This window comes from Rhinopithecus bieti, unplaced genomic scaffold (assembly GCF_001698545.2).
Source record: "Rhinopithecus bieti isolate Rb0 unplaced genomic scaffold, ASM169854v2 scaffold_31823, whole genome shotgun sequence".
NCBI classification, from domain to species: domain Eukaryota; kingdom Metazoa; phylum Chordata; class Mammalia; order Primates; family Cercopithecidae; genus Rhinopithecus; species Rhinopithecus bieti.
This window is the reverse complement of record NW_016814121.1, coordinates 990,004-1,011,529: the sequence shown is the minus strand read 5'-3', so window position 1 is coordinate 1,011,529 and position 21,526 is coordinate 990,004. Positions and strand designations below refer to the sequence as shown.

The 21,526-nt window shown below is 45.0% G+C and overlaps 1 long non-coding RNA gene across 3 annotated transcripts in view; it reads right to left on the bottom strand.

Moving 5' to 3' along the window:
- Positions 1–1,411: 1,411 nt before the first annotated feature.
- Positions 1,412–21,526, bottom strand: part of LOC108513931 (uncharacterized) — a 92,134-nt gene continuing 72,019 nt past the window's right edge. For 2 of the 3 annotated variants that reach the window (XR_001881055.1, XR_001881057.1), the window contains exons 4-5: positions 16,356–16,487; positions 1,412–1,592 (exon numbers count right to left, since the gene is read on the bottom strand). This is a non-coding gene — a long non-coding RNA (uncharacterized LOC108513931). Of the gene's footprint in view, positions 1,593–5,438; positions 5,549–16,355; positions 16,488–21,526 lie in introns of those variants that run through there. The other variant, XR_001881056.1, reaches the window with a different exon arrangement.

The following is a 21,526-nucleotide window of genomic DNA, read 5'->3' as shown; positions in this document are numbered from 1 at the left end:
ATCCAGGAGGGCTGCAGGGAGAGACAGTGGACTTCAGCAGAGAAAAGCTAGAGGCACCCCTGGAAGTGAAGTGGCATCGTTGTCTAGGGTAAATACCCAAGGTTCATTGTCTCATGGCCACAGAAAACTAGGACACGGACACACCACAGTGAGCTTAAGAACAGAAGTTGAATAGGCGAAAGAAAGAGACAAGCTCTCTCTGCTACTGAGAGAGGGGTCTTGGGGAAATGGGTTGTCACTTCTGCAGTGGAATCCAAGGGGGTTTATAGATGAACTTGGGGTGGTGTCTGATTTACATAGTGCACCAAAGATTGGTTGGACCAGATGTGCCATTTGCATAGGGTGGGAAAAACCTGGCTGCCCCCACCTTCATCTTTTACTATGCAGATGGACTCTTTGCCTGGCCAGCACCATGTTGCCTGTTGCTTACTGTACACGTGGTGACAAAGAAGAGGGAAGATAAAGCCTCCACGTCAAACATACCTGGCCCCAGGTAGCCCTTTTCTGTGGGCACAGCTGCCAGCATTGGCCTGTGCAAGTTTCCAGCTTGCTTGTTTATGTTTGCAGCTCGATTTTTCAGGCTGCTTTTTGTTAGAAAAGAAATGATTTGGGGGTTGCTTGTCAAAAGGGAAATTCCACTGAGGACTCTGTTGCTCTTACTATCTGTCTACATAGTTTCTTTCTATCTCCTGTATCAGAAGTTTAAGGGCCAGATAGAGTGAGAAACAGATCCAAGGAAAATGCACCAAGGGAACTACAGGTGGGAAGGCCTCAGAAATGGGAGAAGGGTCTCCAAAGAATCAAAGCCTCCACGGAAGTGTCCCCAAAAGGGGACATCCAAGGCGGAGTATCACCTGATGGTCGTCAAGTTCCAGACACACAGATGATTGTTTCCATTTCACCTCCTCTCCCACTTCATAACCGCTTCCCATCAGGGTCAGAAGACCCAGGTAGAAAGATCACAGAGGAGGAGGAAGAGACGCAAAAAGAAAAGAGAGGGAACAAAACACGGCGCCAAGCCTGAATTCTCTATCTTCACCAGCACAACAGGGAAGCAGGAGGCAAAATCAGCTTTAAATTAGGTTGAGAAGTTTGGTTATCACATGAGACTGGGACTCTGTTTTATAACTTAGATTGGCTACAGGAGTTTTCCTTCCCTACAAGTGACCAGAGGAGTCCAGAGGCTTGCCCCTGGCCATGAAAAAACAATCCCCATGTAACTGCCCAGACAGAGCCCGTTCATCTTGCCGGATGCCCAGACACAGCCCATTTGTCAAAACAGGGGAATTGCAATGCAGAAAGAGTAATTTACACAGAGCCGGCCGTGCGGGAGACCAGAGTTCTTTATTATTAAATCATTCTCCCCAGAAACTCAGGGATCAGAGTTTTTAAAGATAATTTGTCAGGTATGGGCTTGGAAAGTGGGGAGTGCTGATTGATCCGCACTGACCAATAGATGATTATACATGATTCCATCTATAGGGGGTCAAAGTGAGTTTTTCTTGCTGTCTTCTGTTCTGAGTGGGATTGCAGAACTGGTTGAGCTGGATTACCCGTCTGGGTGGTGTCAGCTGATCCATCCAGTGCAGAGTCTATAAAAAAGAAAGCACTGATCTTAAGTTTTACAAGAGTGATGTTATCCCCAGGAGCAATTAGGAGAGGTTCAGACTCATAGAGCCCAAGGCTGCATGGTCCCTAAACTGTAATTTCTAATCTTGTAGCTAATTTGTCAGTCCTGCAAAGGCAGACGGGTCCCCAGGCAAGAAGGGGGTCTTTTGGGGAAAGGGCCTGTTATCAATTTTGTTTCAGAGTCGTACCATAAACCGAATTCCTTCCCAAAGCTAGTTCGGCCTACGCTCAGGGATGAACAAGGACAGCTTAAAGGTTAGAAGCAAGATGGAGTCGGTTAGGTCTGATCTCTTTCACTGTCGTCATTTCCTGTTATCATTTTGCAAAGGCGGTTTCACCCACGGGAGCAGACTTAAGGGGACAGTGAGAGACACATATAGATTTGCTTTATGATGACAGCCCATGCTTTGTGTTAAACAAATGCTGCTTGAGCAAAGCCATGTAAAACCCCAAGGGGGGGAAACTTCATTTCCTGGTGCTTCCGTGCCCTAATCTGAAAGCAGAAAGAAAGGAAGAATTTAGGATCTGGCTCTTTTTGAGAGTTTTAGGAAGATAATGAAGAATTTGGGAGGCCGAGGCGGGCGGACCACTCGAGGCCAGGTCAGGAGTTCAAAACCAGCCTGGCCAACATGGTAAAACCCCATGTCTACTAAAAATACAAAAAAATTAGCTGGGTGTGGTAGCGCACGCCTGTAATTCCAGCTACTAGGGAGGCTGAGGCAGGAGAATTGCTGAAATCCACGGGGCAGAGATTGCAGTGAGCCGAGATCACGCCACTGCTACTCCAGCCAGCACAACAGAGCGAGACTCCGTCTCAAAAAACAACAGCAACAAGAAAGAAGATAATGAAGAAGAAGGGATATCTGTATCTAGACTCTGGGCTAAGCCTCTTTCCCATGCTGGAATATTTCATCAGTGCCTAAAAACAGAGAAATGCGGTGAGATGCCAGACACAATCAGATGAAAGAAAAGCATTTTTGTCTCAATGGATGCCCTCAGACTAGAAATCTTCATTTATTGCTCTGCTGATAGGGAAGAAAGAACAAAGGGACCAGACAGAACCCCTGGATTCAATCAGCTCTCTCTTTTGCATTAGTTTCTTTTTCTTCAGAAGCACTTTTCACCACCTGGCAATATTTCTCCTTTTAAGCCAGGATTTGTGCTTTTAAAGCTTTATAAAATGTGCAGTTCAGGCTTCATTTTCCTGGCAGGCAGAACTATTCTGTATTCCCAGGGCCCCCAGTCCCCTGCAGCAGTTCTCTCTGGCTGATGTCATCGTGCGGCGAGGCAGTGCCGTCACCTGCCCAGAACACATTCCCTGCAAACCAAGCCAGCAAAAGGCTCGTGGTGAACAGATGTTTCTGTTTAAGGCTGATAGGAAGTGCAGGAACCATTTTTCTCCCCGTCAGTTTTCAAGTGCAAGAAGCAGCTGTGTGCCAGGAACACAGACCTGGATTCTAATGAGGTTTGGGGCTGAGCTGGGCCCCCCGAGATGGAGGCCCGACCAATAGTAGGATGAGGTTATTCACCAAACCCAGGAGAAAGCAGGTGACGGGCAATTTAAAAAGAGCCTGGAGGAGGAATGTCTTGTTTTCTGGGATGAGGCTGGATTTTTTGTTTGTTTGTTTGTTTGTTTGCAAGCATAATGGGAATGGTTGACTTAGAGTAATCTCTGCCAGAGATTGTTGTGCAGAGGAGATGAGGGGTTGCTGATTTTTCCATCAATTGTTTGCCGCCCAGAGCACACTCTTGCATTGAACACGGCCCACACTTCCATTTGCAGAACCCTAACCTACAGCTTTTCAGAGACTGTGCCGGCAGGTTGTTGCAAAGTAGCCTGACTGTCAGCCCACGTAATATCGACTAGCTCAGGTTGGCACTTACTGCATTCTGTTATAACCTTGGGACAAACCAGGAGCCCTCACACCTCTACCTGTGACAACACTCCTTCCGGTGAAGTTCCCCAAGCCCCTTGAATTGGCAGAGTCAACACAGGCTTTGCAGAAACACTGGTGTATCCAGACAACCAAATATGACTTCGCACACTCAGATTCTAGCTCACAGGAGTTTCTGCTATGATCCTTATGGTAGCAAGAAAACAAGTTTCTGATGTAGTTTTAGAGTGAGGAAATTAAAACGGAGAAAATTCCTAGCCATCGACTTCAATTTTCTACAAATTGGAAAAGACTGCAATTATTCTTTAGATAGAAGGTTATAGAAACAAATCTTTCATTTTATAACGAAAACCCCACAGACATAGAATAAAATCCATCTGGGAAAAAAAAGACATTCATTTAAATTCACTGTAAAATATAACTGCTTAATATTAGAAGCTCTCCTATGTGCACATGTGATAAGGGAGGGAGAGTGTACCAGAGAAAATTAAAGACATTGCATTTAGTGAGTGATTAATATGGATCAGAAAGCGTTCATACATATTATCCCATTTCATCTGCACTACAATTCTAAGAGGTCGATATTATAATGCAAATTTTGCAGATGCAAAAACTTAGAGAGTTTGAGTAACTTGCCTAAGATAATAAAGCTACCAGGACTGGGCACGGTGGCTCACGCCTGTAATCCTAGCACTTCTGGAGGCCGAGGTGGGCAGATCACCTGAGGTCGGGAGTTCAAGACCAGCCTAACCAACATGGAGAAACCCCATCTGTACTAAAAATGCAAAATTTGCTGGGCGTGGTGGCACACACCTGTAATCCCAGCTACTTGGGAGGCTGAGGCAGGAGAATCACTTGAACCCGGGAGGCGAACCCAGGAGGCGGAGGTCGCAGTGAACCAAGATCGTGCCACTGCACTCCAGCCTGGATGACAGAGCAAAACACCTTCTCGGTAAAAAAAAAAAAAAAAAAAAAAGAAACTAATAATGGGGGGGTCTGGAGAATTTTTCAATTAAATAAATTTTATAAATCTGCTTACATGAGTCGTATAATGGGAAATCTGCTTCCATGAGCAATATAAGAGGAAAGGAAACCCTGTATGTATTAGGCAGTATCATGTCTATATCACACATTATATTAGATTTCATACAATACCTTGTGTTATATAAAGTGTGTGTGTATGTGTGTGTGTATAAAACACTGAGAAGGAAATAAAATTTTCCTGCAATACTCAAAAGATAAATACTTTTCTTCTGTGTATATATGTGTGTGTGCACACACATTTAAAATGGAATTGTTAGACCAGGTGCAGTGGCTCACACTTATAATCCCAGCACTTTGGGAGACTGAGGTGGGTGGATCACAAGGTCAGGAGTTTGAGACCAGCCTGGACAACATAGTGAAACCCCATCTCTACTTTAAAAAAAAAAAAAAATTTAGCCGGATGTGGTGGCGGGCACCTGTAGTTCCAGCTACTCGGGAGGCTGAGGCAGGAGAATCACTTGAACCCAAGAGGCAGAGGTTGCAGTGAGCCGAGATCACACCATTGCACTCCAGCCCGGGTGACAGTGCAAGGCTCTGTCTCAAAAAAAAATTAAAAAATGGAATTGTTACCAGTGCTGAATCCGTACAGGTCTGTAGCAATCTGAATTCTTGTCTCTTCAGAAGAAAGAATTTGACCAAGGGGCGTAAGGGACAGGGAGGGACCCAGGTAAGTTTTAGAGCAGGAATGAGAGTCTGTTAAAAAGTTTTAGAGCAGGAATGAAAGGAAGTACAATTCCCTTGTAAGAGGACAAAGCGGGTGACTTGAGAGATCAAGTGTAGTTTGACTTCGGACTTGGGGTTTTATAGGTTGACCTGCTTCTGGAGGGTTGCGTCCCTTCTCCTCTGATTCTTCCCATGGGGTGGGCTGTCCACGTACACAGTGGCTTTCCAGCATCTGGGAGGGGCCGCGTGCATGGTGTGTTTCCTGAAATTGGACGCATGCTCACTTGAGGCGTTCTTCCCTTACCAGTCAAATGTTCCTAGAGGAAGGTCATATACCAGTGAGACGCCACCATTTTGCCTCTTAGTGAGCATGCTTGAGCCCACTCACCCAACTCCTGAGGTCTTACTGGGAAGCTGATCACTAGTTTGAGATTTTTCTATCTATAGGGAGACTGCCTTTCCTTGGTGCAGGCTGTGACCAATTATTATTTTAGAGAGAAAGTTTAACAACCACCTGACCACCACCTGATGGTCGCCTGACATTCCTGGTGGGATTGAGGGGCTCTCTCCCCTTCTCACTCCTGTCTGATTACCTACTGGAACAGAATCATACTATACGTGCTATTATATCATCTGCATTTTCATTTTACATGCTCTAGTCATGACCCTCCATCTTCCTCACTATTTTTCATTGTCCCATTATACTCCATTGCATTCTTGTAGCAAATTGCTTTTAACCATTCCTCTATCAGATAGATTATTTCTAATTTCTGTTATAAACAATGATGTAATGAATATCCTTGGAAATAACATTTGCCTATACCCAAAGTTGCTCTTTAGAATAAATTGCTACAAATGAAATTTCTAACTGAAAGAATAAGAACATTTTAAGGCTTTTTGGATAGGTATATTGCAAAATCGTACGTCAAAAAGTTGTACCAGGTTAAATCCGTGTGTACAAGTTCCCATTTCCACAAACTCTTACCAACACTGGCATTGCCTTTCCAAAAAATGTCATTTTTTTCCCTTTGACACAGAGTCTCACTCTGTTGCCCAGGCTGGAGTGCAATGGTGTGATCCTGGCTCACTGCAACCTCCATCTCCCGGGTTCAAGCAATTCTCCTGCCTCAGCCTCCTGAGTAGCTTGGACTACAGGTGTGCACCACCATGCCTGGCTAGCTTTTGTATTTTTAGTAGAGACAGGGATTCACCATGTTGGCCGGGCTGGTCTTGAACTTCTGACCTTGTGATCCTCCAGCCTCGGCCTCCCAAAGTGCTGGGATTACAGGAGTGAGCCACCACACCAGGTCCAAAAATGTCAATTTTATAGTAAAAATATACGCCTTGTTGTTTAAATTTATTTATTTACTTACTAGTAATACTGAGCTACTTTGATGTTTCTTGGCAATTTGCATATCGTCTTTTGTGAATTACCGTTTATGCTGATTTTTAACTAGGGCAATCATCTTTTATTGATTTGTAAACGTTCTTGATATATTAAGATCATCACACTTTTTTCCATAATATATGCTGCAAATAGATGTTCCAGCTCATATTAAGCCATTTTTCTCATTTACAGTGGTAATTTTCCAAACTGCAACTTTAAATGTTTAGTTTGTCAAATATATCAATCAACCTTTAAATTCCCGTCTTTGATTGGAACATTAAAATCAACCCATGTATTATTCTAGCGCTCTTACGAGTTTTTTAAATCTTTAATGCATTCTGAAATTTAATTTTCAAACAGTAATGTATTGACTAAAATCATTTATCTCACTTTATAAATACATTAGGTTATTACATATACTTAGGTCTATTTGTGTGTTTTTAGATTCTTCCTTTGATTTCCTTTGTAGGTTTTCATTGTAGGTGTACATTGTGTTTTCATATCCAGTCACTGGAAGCTACTTCTTTCTAGCCGCAAAGCCTACGTTTTTCCAATAAAGCCTATCCAAAGATTTGGGGAGAAGGCTGTTACCATGACGGAGCCATTAGAAAAACTCTTATTGTGAAATTACTTCAACTCTTATTATGAAGTTACTTCATAATTTTCACCAGAGCTGGTCCTGGCCAGGAAAGTGAAATGAACAGAAGATTGACTGAACTGCAGATACCAAACTGAGACTATCTTTATGGAGTTGCAAAAGATTCATTCCATCTTGACAACATTAATGGAAATTAATGGAGGACTAGTATTGTGTGCTGAGAACTGTGCTAGATAGTGGAGACATGCGGATAAACAAGACAGAATATGTGAAGCCAGGCGTGGTGGCTCACACCTGTAATCTCAGCACTTTGGGAGGCCAAGGAAGGCGGATCACATGAGGTCAGGAGTTTGAGACCAGCCTGGCCAACAAGGCGAAACCCCATTGCTACTAAAAATACAAAAATTATCCAGGGGTGATGGCACATGCCTGTAGTCCCAGCTACTTGGGGGACTTAAGGCAGAAGAATAGCTTGAACCCAGGAGAGGGAGGTGGCAGTGAGCCAAGATCGTACCACTGCACTCCAGCCCGGGCAACAAAGTGAGACTCCATCCCAAAAAAAAACAACAACTACAACAAAAAAAGAAGTCACAATATGTGGTTTCCACAAGATCACAGATGAGTGACATGTATATGAAACCAGACACGTGTGTATCTGTACATTTTGTGCCTCACCAGGGAACAGAAATAAGTATACTTTATTTTGACGTGGACAGTGTTTTCTTTACAGGAATAGCCCATGCCAAGCAATATCCATCTTTGGCTTCATCTTGTCATGTTGTTGAGACAAGTTCTGGGTCCCATATCTGTGTCCATTGCTTCCGACCTCATCTCAGTGGCCATTGCTCTCCCCAGTAACTCCCTGCTGGGACCACCATCCCTGGGCTCAAGGCCAGTCCTGCCTTGACTTCTGATGAGGGAAACACTACCCAAGCTGACCATCCTTTCCTCCTATGGGGTTGCTATTAAATCAGATTTCCTAGGGCTTTCCCCAGGAACAAACAATGCCCCTTTCTAGAAGGCTGTATCTCTGAACAGTACTGATCTATCCTGAGGTCAAATGTCACCACAGCAGACCTTGCCATGCCAAGATCCAGGTCCTGCAGCTGAGGACCTCCAGGTCATCCCATGTATAAAATGCCATTTCCAGACTTTTTTATTTGGTTCTCATACAGACATCATTGGTTGACTAAACCAACCTCCTGTAATTCTGTCCCAAGTCACTTTCTCGTTGATGGATCCATGTTGAATTCTCTGACCCAATGCTGTTGTCAGTGAGTGGCAGATCCAGGAAATAAGGATCCAGGACCTTATTTGAAAGGTCCAACTCAGGCCAGCCATGGTGGCTTACACCTGTAATCCCAGCACTTTGGAAGGCCAAGACCAGTGGATCACTTGAGGTCAGGAGTTCAAGACCAGCCTAGTCAACATAGTGAAATCCCGTCTCTACTAAAAAATACAAAAATTAGCTGGGCATGGTGGTGTGCACCTGTAGTCCCAGCTACTCAGGAGGCTGAGGCAGGAGAAACACTTGAACCCAGGAGGCAGAGGTTGTGGTGAGCCAAGATCATGCCACTGCACTCCAGCCTGGGTGACAGAGCAACAGAGTGAGACTCCATCTCAAAAAAAAAAAAAAAAAGAAAGAAAGAAAGAAAAGAAAAGAAAAAAGGTTTGACTCAGCTAGAAACGCTCTACAGTTCTTCACAACTTTCCCTTCTTCCTGCCTGGAACCTAGATATGGTGGCTGGAATGGTAGCAACTATTTTGTGATGATGAGGCAAGAAGAATGAGTACAAAAGCATGCATACTAAGAACAGTAGAGAAGAAGAGTAAGAGCTTGGATCCCCAATATCATTGTTGGGGTCATTATGGGTCACCCACCCCAGACTTCTGAGTGGAGAATATAAACCCCCATTTATTTAAGCTATGATTAATGTAATTTATATTAATATTAGCTGTACAGCCAAACCCATTCCTGATAAGATCCTCCTTCTGGGTTTCAGTAACATGACTGGTTTCTCAATGTATCTGCCCATCTCCCAGTGCAGGCTAGAGTCTGTCCTACATTTTTTTAAATTAAGGTAGAATTTCCATAATATAAAATTAATCATTATCCATTTGAACGCGTGTAATTCCTTGCCATTTAGCACATTCACACAAGTGTGCAAACATCGTATCTATCTAGTTGCCAGATATCCACACCATCCCAAAAGAACATCCTGTATCCATTGCAGTCACTCCCCATATCCCCCATCCCCAGCCCCTGAAAACCACTAGTCCTTTTTCAGGCTCTATGGACTTGCCTATTCTGGACATTTCACACAAATAGAATCATATAATGGTGGGTTTTTGTGTCTGGCTTCTTTCACTTAGCATAATGTTTCAAGGTTTATCCACATTGTAGAATGTGTCAGTACTTCATTCCTTTTAACAAGTGAATAATATTCCATTGTATGGATATGCCCATTGTAGGTCTCCATTCACCCGTTGATGGACGCTGGGGTTGTTTTCACCTTTTGACTATTGTAAATAATTCTGCTATACACGTTTGTGTGCATGTTTTTATTTGAACCCCCATTTTCAGTTATTTGGGGTATGTGTTTAGGAGCAGAATTGTTGGGTCATGTGGTAATTCTATACCTTGGTTTTTGAGAATCTGTAGCCTAACTCTCAGCAGCTCATTTCCTGATAATCCTGGAGTGTATCCCCTGAATGCCAATTCACCAACAAGGGTTCTGCTCCCCAGGGTCCAGTCTGACTAAGGGCTGTGTGTGCTGTTCAGCTAGGTATATCTACCTCTCACTGTGCTCCATCCACAAGTGGTCCACCCAGAACTTCAGCTTCAAGCCCAGAGCTGGCCACAGGCCACTCTTTTGAGCAGTGGTTCCTGTTCCTTTGGACCCCAGCGTCCTACCCCAGGTTATCTATCCCACTCCCTAGGGTACTGAAGAAAGAGGACTTCAGACAGGAGGAAAACCAGAGGCAGATGAATGGATGTGCCAAGCCCTTATGGGTAAGTGGACTCTGGAGGAAGTTTAGGAGCCAGAGTGAGGGTTGGGGAGGGTAAAACTGGAAGACTGTGGAGTCAAGGGAGGGGAAGGGTAGATCCAGGATAAAGCCAAAATGAGGAACCATGTAGAACACCCAGCCAAATTGCCAAACGCACCCTACCCAGAGGAAAGAAGCAAGGAAGAGGCAGAAGGGAGATCGTGGGAGACGCCAGAACTACGTGTCAGAAACTGAACAGATTCCCCAAGGGACTGCAGCCTTTTAGGATTTCTGAGACTCCTAGAGTGGAGTGCACTACCAGAGGCACCAAAGCAGTCAGACAGCATGGCTTTGTCATGCCCAGAAAAGTGTGCGTCTGAACCTGAAACCATCCTTCAATCCTCCACCTGCACTTAGTCCTTGTTAAATTGTGTCAGAAACTTTAAGAAAGTCCAAATCCCTGTCCATCTTTTCAATGAAAGGCACCCATAAAAGCAGTAATATGTTCCTGCTGTGAGTGGATACACCAGTGCATTTTTTATATTATAGATATAAGACTTCCAGGCATAGATCTTTGCTTTCTGTGATCCGTAAGTGCTCAGAGTGCTAAAATCTAGAAAAGGTTACACACATGGACGTATTATCTCAAAGTGATGGAAAATGAAAAATCCAAAGTTTCATCTTCTCATTGTTTCCAAGGAGACTCACCGTTTCCATATCCCAGGATTCTATGACTCAAGAGAAACAGACACACACTTCCCCCTCCCCCATAAAGAAATACAGCTCATCCTTCATACGGAAGAGGATTTGAGGTGTACGTGCTCCACTTCTTGGAGTAACAGAATCACAGAGCAGGAAGCACCTGGGTAAGCAACCTGATCCATCAACCACTTCGCAAATTGGAAAGCTGGCCCTGCAAAGTTAGATGACTGTCAACGTTGGGCAGGGATGACAGCTTGGGTCTTATCACAACATAGTGTCTCCCTCCTTGCAGTTCCCAAGGACAGAAATTGATCATTGCACACCAATCAACCACAGGATCCCACTTTTGCCTTTGTTTGCAAGACAGCTGCCAAAATGGTTTGACAGTTCCATACAGAGAGCCCATGTCTCCCCATGGGAGCTCTGATTTTCTTCCTGTCAGTATAATGACCCATCTTACTCAGAGCTGTCCATCTGGCTGTGGGTGCTTGTGAGAACGTGGGAGACCAGCCACTCCAATTCTGAGGCTTAAAGCCCATAGGTTGAGGCTGTAACAAAAATAATACAAATAGCTACTATTCAGAGAGTGCTGCCCTTGTGCCTGGCAAGTTACAGAAACTGACCTCTATCAATCTTCACAATGACCCTGGCAGTAGATATGACCATTAGTCTCACTTGTTGTCTGAAGAAACTGAGGCACCGAGGAGGAAACGCTTGCTCTGTGCTACGTTATTAACAAACAGCAGAGCCCTCTAGTCTCTAGAACCCATGTCCTCAGACACTGCAGAACCTGGTTCCTATCCTAGGGCAGATACAGAGGGGAGTGGGTGTTTAAAAGAGGTAAGGTTGGGCCGGATGCAGTGGCTCACGCCTGCAATCTCAGTACTTTGGGAGGCCGAGGTGGGCGAATCACAAGGTCAGGAGTTCGAGACCAGCCTGGTCAACATGGTGAAACCCCGTCTCTACTAAAAATACAAAAAAATTGGCTGGGAGTACTGGCAGGCGCCTATAATCCCAGCTACTCAGGAGGCTGAGGCAGGAGAATCGCTTGAACCCGGGAGGAGGAAGTTGCAGTGAGCTGAGATCGCGCCACTGCACTACAGCCTGGGTGACAAAGGAAGACTTCGTCTCAAAAAAAAAAAAAGGTAAGGTTGGCAGTGAATGACTGAAGCACATGTGGAATGAGAGCTACACTTAATACTAAGTTCAAGGCAGAAACACACTTAACATTAAGTTAAAGACATGTGCACAGGTCTCCAGGCCAATCTTCCCCTCTTCCTCCCTCTTTGCGACTTCCAAGTGCCTGATTGAGCAGAAGAGTCAGAGGGTTATTTAAATTTAAAGAGTCCCATGTGGTTTGTGGGCACCCTACATTTCCTTGCCAAGCTTAGATAGTATTGCAAACCACTCCAAAGCCTTTTTTTTTTTTTTTTTTTTTTTTTGAGATAGAGTCTCGCTCTGTTGTTCAGGCTGGAGTGCAGTGGTGCGATCTTGGCTCACTGAAGCCTCTGCCTCCCCGGTTCAAATGATTCTCCTGCCTCAGCCTCCTGAGTAGCTGGGAGTACAGGTGCGCACCACCACGCCTGGCTAATTTTTGTATTTTTAGTAGAGACAGAGTTTCACCTTGTTGGTCAGGCTGGCCTCAAACTCCCCACCTCGTGATCCACTGGTCTTGGCCTCACACACCTCAAAGCCTTTTAAGCGACTTCCTATAACAGGAAGTCTCATCTTAGGAAAATCTAGATGCAAATCCAACCAGATATTAAGACAAAACAGGTTGCATGCTGCATGGAGTGAGATTCTGACATTATCTTCCAATTCTCTCTCAGTTGAGAAGACATGAAAACTCCCTGGTGGCTCACGCCTATAATCCCAGCACTTTGGGAGGCTGAGATGGGCAGATCATGAGGTCAGGAGATCAAGACCATCCCGACTAACACGGTGAAACCCCGTCTCTACTAAAAATACAAAAAAATTAGCCGGGCGTGGTGGCAGGTGCCTGCAGTCCCAGCTACTCGGGGAGGCTGAGGCAGGAGAATGGTGTGAACCCGGGAGGCGGAGCTTGCAGTGAGCCAAGATCATGGCACTGCACTCCAGCCTGGGCGACCGAGTGAGACGGAAGGAAGAAAGGAAGGAAGGAAGAAGGAAGGAAGGAAGGAAAGAAGGAAGGAAGGAAGGAAGGAAACTCCCAGCTAACTGGAGACTGGAGAGTATTCGCTTCTGTCTGTCTCTTTCCCTTGCGTTATCTTCTTCTGTGACTTCTTTACAAGCTGTCTCACACTGTCCTTATTCCAAGCAGGCCCAAGCTGTGGGCTCCTTTCTTATGTCAGGAATTTGTGATGTTTTGCAGAATAATCTTACCTCTTTCCTGACCTCCAGGCTAAAAATAAATGCCAAGTACAGACTTCTTAGCTAAAGGATTGCTAAGAAAACTGCTTCTGCCCAAAGCAGTCTGAGAAATGCCCACTACTCATCACTTCTTCTGCAGGAGTGGCTTTTCTCTGGGTGTAGAACCCTCCTCTTGCTAATTGGCTGGTTGCCGCTCTGTACTATGCCTTCGTATGCCACGAGGGACATTTTCTTCTGATATCCTGATTGGAAGGTCCAAAACAGATTTTCAGCACTGTGTAGAAGGGTGGACATGATGGGGTTTTATTTGTTTTTGTTTTTGTTTTTGTTTTTTTTAAGACGGAGTCTCATTCTGTCACCCGGGCAGGACTGCAGTGGCGTAATCTTGGCTCACCGCAGCCTCCACCTCCCGGGTTCAAGCAATTCTCCTGCGTCAGCCTTCTGAGTAGCTGGGATTACAGGTGCCCACCACTATACCCAGCTAATTTTTTAAATTTTTAGTAGTGACAGAGTTTCACCATGTTGGCCAGGCTGGTCTCAAACTCCTGACCTCGTGATTCACCCACCTCGGCCTCCCAAAGTGCTGGGATTACAGGCATGAACCACCACACCCGATATGCTCGGGAGGTGAAAATACTGAACCGTGTCATGCTTTTGCTCTGTGAACTCCCACAGGTGCACACACACACTTGCATAGGCAAAGACTCCCTTAGCTTCTGTGGCTGAGAATTCAAGAGAATCAAACTAGCATCTGATGCAAAGCCTTTCTCTGTATGTATCTACAGAGACAAATATCAGGTGTTAAAATAAGAGGTCTTTGTATGTCATATAAATTTGACAATGAACCAACAGTGATTGAATGTAGAATCTCAAATTAATGGTTTGGGATATGGACTCTGTATATTCTGGCAGTAATGGGTCAGATATCCCGCCTGAGGCTCCGTAAATGCAGTGGCGGCGTTGAGAATGCAATTCCTGGTTATTTTCTGTTTCATCTGCAAAGCATTTAAGTATTAAGGAGGTTCACACTGGCAATTCCATTTCCCTTTGGAAGAGAATTGCAAGCCAGTCTGGGTTGTGGGTTCCTTTCTTGTTTCTGGAATTTATGATGATTTGCAAAATCATCTGACATCTTTACTTAGTTCTGGGCTCAAAATAAACTCACCGTCCCTGCTCTTACGATCACCCCTCCCTCCCCAATATCACTCCTCTCTCTCTTTCTGCAGGTTCTTTTTCCTTCAGCTTATTAACACACTCCCATCTCTCTCGTCTTAAAAAGTATAAATAATGCCTCCCTTAATCTCAAGTAACTGTTAAGTTCATATAACACTAACCAAACTAGACTCAGCCAAGGGGGAGCAGAAACCAGCTTCATGGATTCTCTTATGATTCCTTCCAGCCATTCTCCGGAACCAGCCTCCCTGTCCAAGATAATTTTCTGCAGGGTGGAAACGTTCTATGTCTACACTGGCCAGCAGGGTAGCCACTAGCCACGTATAACTTTCAAGCACTTGACATGCGGCTAATGAGACACAGAACCTGAGTCTTTCATTGTATTTGACTTCCACTAATTTAAATTTAAATAGTCCCATTTGGCTTGTGGCTACCGTCTGGGTCCTTGCCAACTTGGATGTCACTGCAGTTCCCTCCATGGCCTTACTTCTGTCACTTCCAGTAACTGAAAGTCTTGTGTTAGGAATTCAAATGTCTTGGATGGGGTGCGGTGGCTCGTGCCTGTAATCAGCACCTTGGGAGGCAAAGGCAGGTGGATCACCTAAGGTCAGGAGTTCGAGACTAGCCTGGCCAACATAGCAAAATCCTTTCTCTACTAAAAATACAAAAATTAGCCGGGCATGGTGGCGGGCACCTGTAATCCCAGCTACTCAGGAGGCTGAGGCAGGAGAATCGTTTGAACCCTGGAGGTGGTGGATGCAGTGAGCTGAGATCGCACCACTGCACTCCAGCCTGGGCGACAAAGCAAGACTCCATCTCGAAAAAACATAAAAAATAAGGAATTAAAATGTCTTGTCTAATAGCCAGTCACATAATTGCAGGCAGGTCTGGGGTGATAGCAACACTCCGCAATGTTACCCACTTAGAATCCCTCCTCTCTGCCCACCCAGGCAGTTTTCTGGAGTGAGTGGAGTGTATTTGGGTGGCAGTAAGGGACATCTTCTTCTTATCTCCTATTCCACCTCCTTCTCTCTTTTCCAGCTTTGCTTCTTATCCTTCCAGGGTCAGCACAGTGGAGGAAGGAGAGGGCTGCCATCCCAGGTTCCCATGGACCACTGCAATGGTGACCCAGTCTCAGGCCCTTTCGATCAGGGGACACATTCCCCAGAACACTCCCTGACACCTGGTGCAGGTTCCCAGGTTCATAAATAAGAACATGCCTGTTGTAAAGGATAGCTGGTGCCACCCCACAGCCTTTGGGTGCTGAAGACTGGAAGTGGAACCATGGTCAGAGCCAAGACCAGTAAGTGCCATTGCATGGGTTCAGGCATATGGCTCAGCCCAGGGGTGATGGTGGACCATTGGTCGTCCAGATACCTGAACTCAACTCATCTTGCATCAGATAGGAGGGAGCATCATCACAAATCATCATGGCAACACCAACCTGACAGCCCAAACCTCATGAAAGAAACTCTGCACCAACTAGCAAGAGTGATCTGTGTGCCAGGTTGCCCCCCTGGGCCTGGCCACAGGACCTCAAAGTCACATCACAGGTACAATTCTTGGAGCTACTCCAGGCATCTTGTCAATGCCACGTGTGAAATAGAGGGTCAAAAACATCCTAAGGAGAAGAAACAGGGTCTGGAATCCATGTAAGACCCAGTCTGAATTGTGATGTCCCACCTGGATGTCACTGCTGGCCTTGGCCAGGTCCAACCACAGAAAAGAGGTTTAGATAATGTCCAGTAAGACTCTTTCCATGGCTGGAATCACTGGAACCAGGTCTGGGCTCGAGGCACCTTGCTCAAAGGGCACAGCTAGCTCCAGACAGACCCTCGTACTGGAGAGACTTAGGAAATTATGAGGCTGACTCTCTGAAGCTTGAGGTCCTCTGAGACACAGGGCTCAGGACAGGGAGCTGGCTCACCTGGGTCTGAAGGCCGTGTTGCTCTCTGCCCTGCAGGAGCCCTAAACAACAGGGTGCAGGGAACAGCGTCGGGAAGAGAGATGCTGGAGAAAAGTGAGAGCCCCATTCCATTCACAGGCTGCTGCTATTAGGCTGGAAAAATGAATGAGAAGGAAAGACACAAAAGTTAATTGAGTACTGCGGTAAAGCTCCTGGCTGTGCCTTCTGTCGTGACTGGGGTCCACTTGGTGGATGTGCTTCTGGCAGCCACTTGTGTGAGTTCTTCAGAGACTTCTGATGGAGATCTCCAAGGTTTCTCCCTTTGCTAATGGAGGCCACCCACTTCCCTGCCAGCCTCTTTTTTCTGCCCCTCTGCCCGTGCTCTGGTGGGGCTTTTGTGCTCTTTTCCCTGGGATCTCTTTTCCCAAGCAGGTCTTTGCCTCACCTCAAATCCTTTCAAGGTGCTGCCAGCCCAGCTATCCTCTCCAAGTCCCCTTGGCCTGTAGGGAGCATGTACCCTTGTCCTGCAGCTAAGGGACAGGCAGCTTACACCAACTGTAGGCTTTGTGTCTCACTGCATTTCCATCTTCCTGAAAATCTGGGGGACACTGTCTCCCCATACTTTTCTGCTCTGTTCTTAAAGCAGTTGGAGAAGCTCTCAGCCAGAGAGTCAGGTGGCAGTCTCCCCATCTGGCAAGTACCCCACTCCCTACAGAGGGTGATCTCAGGGACCCTCAAATGCCTTAAATTTAGAGATGGAGATGAGAGGAGCACACCCTGCAAAAGTTGAAAAAAAGCCAGCCCAAGAGCACTGTATCCCAAGATGGGTGATGGTCTTGTAATAACCATCTTGTTCTTGCCCACTGCACAGGTATAGCCAATTCACTGAGACAACAGTGTTGTGGTAGAGAAAAGGTTTAATAAATGCAGAGCTAGCCAAGGGGAAGACGAGAGTTTATTACTCAAATCAGCTTCCAAAAACATTCGGAGACTGGGGTTTTTTAAAAGGATAATTTGGCAGGCATGGTGTTAGGAAACTGGGAATGCTGATTGGTTGGGTCAGGGATGAAACTATAGGAGGTTGGAACTGTCTTCTTGTGCTCAGTCATTGCCTGGGTTGGATCACAAGACCAGTTGAGCCAGTTTTCTGCTACAGGCCACCAGTCCAGGTGGTGCCAGCTGATCAGAATGGAAGATCTGAAAGACACCTCAAATACCAATGTTAACTTTTACAATAGCATTGTTACCTATAAGAGCAATTTGTGGAGATTGTGGGTCTTGTGACCTCTGGTTCCATAATTCTAATCATGTGGTAATTTGTTAGTTTTACAAAGGCATTTGCAGTCTCCAAGCAAGGAAGGGGCTTGTTTCAGGAAGGGGTTGTAATCATCTTTTTTTAAAATTAAACTAAAAACTAAATTCCTCCCATAGTTATCTTGGCATACACCCAGGAATAGGCAAGGACAGCTCGGAGGTTAAAACCAAGATAGAGTTAGTTAGGCCAGATTTCTTTCACTGTCATAATTTTTGCAAAGGTAGTTTCAGTCTCAAAGCCTTGGAGCCGGTCTGGACCACCATTCATAATTCCTGCAGCGGCAGCTCCAGCAGTTCTATTCGGAAGCATTGTTCAAGGTCTGAACTGACTCCCCCGCTCCCCCAGACTTTTAATAATTGTACACATTTATTGAGTGCCTGCTAACCAGATGTCCCTTGCAGAATGCTTTGTAAGGATTGCTCCATTCAATGCTTCATTTAGCCCTCGAGATAGATATTGCTGCAAAATCCTTTACAGATGACCATAGAATACTCCAAGGGGTTGCATAGCTAATAAAAGCCTGAACCCGGCAGTCTATGCCCTCAAACCACTGCACTCAGCTTCTTGGAGGAGGCTCCTTTTGCCCCCTAGGAGTCAAATAATTAATCGTACAGTAAATGGTTCAATACCTCTCTTCCCCTCCTCTCCCTCATGGTCAACAGCCTCTTATTCACTGCTCAACTTTCCATGTCTACTATCATGTTGCTTACATAGTAAGTGATCAGTCAGTATTTATGGAATTAATGAATGGAGAATTTCTAAGGAAAATGGGAGAGAAGTTTGGCTTTGCCTTGAACCACCTCCACACACACAATTAAATGGGCCAATTATCTCAGTTATGAGAACTTATAACCTAGAGTCAAATGGGCACAGTTCAAAAAGAGGAAACTCAGAAAAATGAAATGTGAAGACTCTTGTCTTTTTTTATTATTATTATACTTTATATTCTAGGGTACGTGTGCACAACGTACAGGTTTGTTACATATCTATACATGTGCCATATTGGTGTGCTGCACCCATTAACTCGTCATTTACATTAGGTATATCTCCTAATGCTATCCTCCTCCCTCCTCCCATCCCACAACAGGCCCTGGTGTGTGATGTTCCCCTTCCTGTGTCCAAGTGTTCTTATTGTTCAGTTCCCACCTATGAGTGAGAACATGTAGTGTTTGGTTTTCTGTTCTTGCAATAGTTTGCTGAGAATGATGCTTTCCAGCTGCATCCATGTCCCTACAAAGGACATGAACTCATCCTTTTTTATGGCTGCATAGTATTCCATGGTGTATATGTGCCACATTTTCTTAATCCAGTCTGTCACTGATGGACATTTGGGTTGGTTCCAAGTCTTTGCTATTGTGAATAGTGCCGCAATAAACATACATGTGCATGTGGAAGACTCCTGTCTTACAAATGGCATCTGTAATTGGCTCCATCCTAAATTGCTGTGTGCCTCTTGGCAAGTCAGCTACCCTCTCTGCTCCTGAATTTCCTAATCTGTAAAATGCATGGGTTATTCTGAGTATATCAAAAGACTCTCTCAGCCCTGAAAATGCTATGAATTCATAATAATGTAGTTCTAATAAGAATCAGATTCATGGGTAGTCTGACATGTAGGCAAAATTGGTAACAGCCTATGTGACCAATGAGGTCTCTCAACCATGTAATATGACCACCCCTTAAAGATCTCTATCTATTCTCTTCCATTCCTCCACAATCTAGCCTAAGTTAGCTCTGAGCTCAGCGTTGAGGGCTCAGGACTCAGCGCTGCCCTCTTGCTAGGAATCTGTGAGTTCCTAAGGTTGTCAGAGGAGGAGTGCCTGGCCAGGCAAGTGGAATGATGCGGCCAGAGCATTGGAGTGAACAAAGGGCCTTTCAAAGTGTCGGAGGGATGTAGCTCATGGGAAATAGCACTTCATTCTCTTTAATCTTCCTGCTTCTTTCCCAGAAAGGTAGTGCCTTTCAGAGGCTCAGAATATGTGTTTCATGTAATAAAATCTGTCTAATAAACGCTACTTTCTTCAAAAATTATCATCATTAGAAGCAACAGCATTGATTCAACATGGCTGTTATGAAATGGGCTGAAAACAGGAAAGGCAATGTCAGATCAATGCCATCCACACAGCCTGAAGATTTTGCCATGTGTTTTGCAAACTAGTGCAAAAGCAGAAGAGTTTAGATTGCGACTACACAGAGACCCATTGTCCTGGCTAAAACCCAGGGGCTTGAGTCAGGAGCAGTGGCTCACACCTATAATCCCAGCACTTTGTGGGGCTGAGATAGGCAGATTGCCTGAACCCAAGGGTTCAAACCCAGCTTGGGCAACATTGAGAAACCCTCTCTTTACAAAAAATATTTAAAAATTAGCCGGGCGTGGTAGTACTCACCTGTAGCTCCAGCTACTCAAGAGGGTGAGGCAGGAGGATCACTTGAGCCCAGGAAGTCAAGGCTACAGTGAGCTGTGATCGCATCACTGCACTCTAGCCTGAGCAACAGAGTGAGACTCTGTCTCAAAAAGAAAAAAAACAAAAACAAAAACAAACGAAAAAACAAAAAACCTAGGGGCTTCAGCTAATTTGAGATGAGCTACTGCTTGCCGGATGTATCATCACATGCCTTCCCTGTTTATCTCCACCAAGGTATTCAGTTCCCGTTTCAGAGTGCAACAGGCTTCCTGCACTGCTGCAAGAAAATAACCACAACCTTGTCCCACTGCCCATGTCCTGATAGCAATGAATGCTTCCTTCAGCTTTACCCATTGTCACCTTGGCTTTGTTCAAAATATCAAATCATTGTGTTTTACTTATTCCAAGTCTTGTGTTAATAATAAGGAATGATTACCCAGCAAAATGAAGCACTCATTTCTTCCCTTAAGTCTGCGACGACCTTGGGTCTGGAATCGCAAAGGTCAGCCGTGTTGTCCCCAGAGTTTAGAGATGATATGCTCACAAAAATTGCAGCCCTACTCAATAAGAGTGAGTAAAACAACTTCTGCATAGTCTTGTGGGAACACAGGAGAGTTAGCAACTGATCCCGCATTGGGGAGAACGCAGAAGTCTCCTTGGAGGAGGAGACATCTGGGCAGTGTCCTGATGTGGACAGGGTGGGGAAGGTTATTCTGGGAGAAGGACACAGCTTAGGGAGAAGCACAGAGTCATCACAGCAGCAGGTTCATCAGAAGAAACACAAGTGGTTCCTGTGTGGCCAGATCATGGAAGGATGGAAGAGAATGGATAGAGATCTTTAAGTGGGTGGGCATATTATGTAGTTGAGGGATCTCATTGGTCACGTGAAAAGTTACCAATACTGCCTGCATGTCATGCTAGATACAAATCTGATTCCTATTAGAACTACACTGTTATGAATTTATAGCGTTCTTAGGGCTGAGATAGTTTTTTTGATAGAAACAGAACGACCCACGCAGTTTACAAATTAGGAAATTTAGGAATAGAGAGGGTAAGCAGCTTGCCAAGAGGTCACACAGCAATTTAGGTTGGAGCCAGTGATCTTGAGTTGGTGGCTTAGTAACTCGGGGTTCATAGAGCAGAAACACATGTAGCTCAGATCCTTAATTAGAAGATGGTTGGACATAAAAGTTATGCTCCCAAGTATAAACTAAACTGTGGCATCTCTGAGTGGCATCATTATGACTGGTTTTTATCATATTTTATACTTTTCTGTATTTGCCAAAAAGTCATACAATGAGTATGCGTTACTTCTACAGCCAAAAAGTACATGGTTTTAAGAGAAGAAAGTAAGTCTTGTTAGGACTTGAGCCTGTAAGAGCAGTGTGAACAAGGGGAGAAGAGAAAACACGTTTAGTGAACAAGCTTCCGTGAGGCAGGATCACAGTTAGGGAACAAGGAGGGAAGCGTGCTAA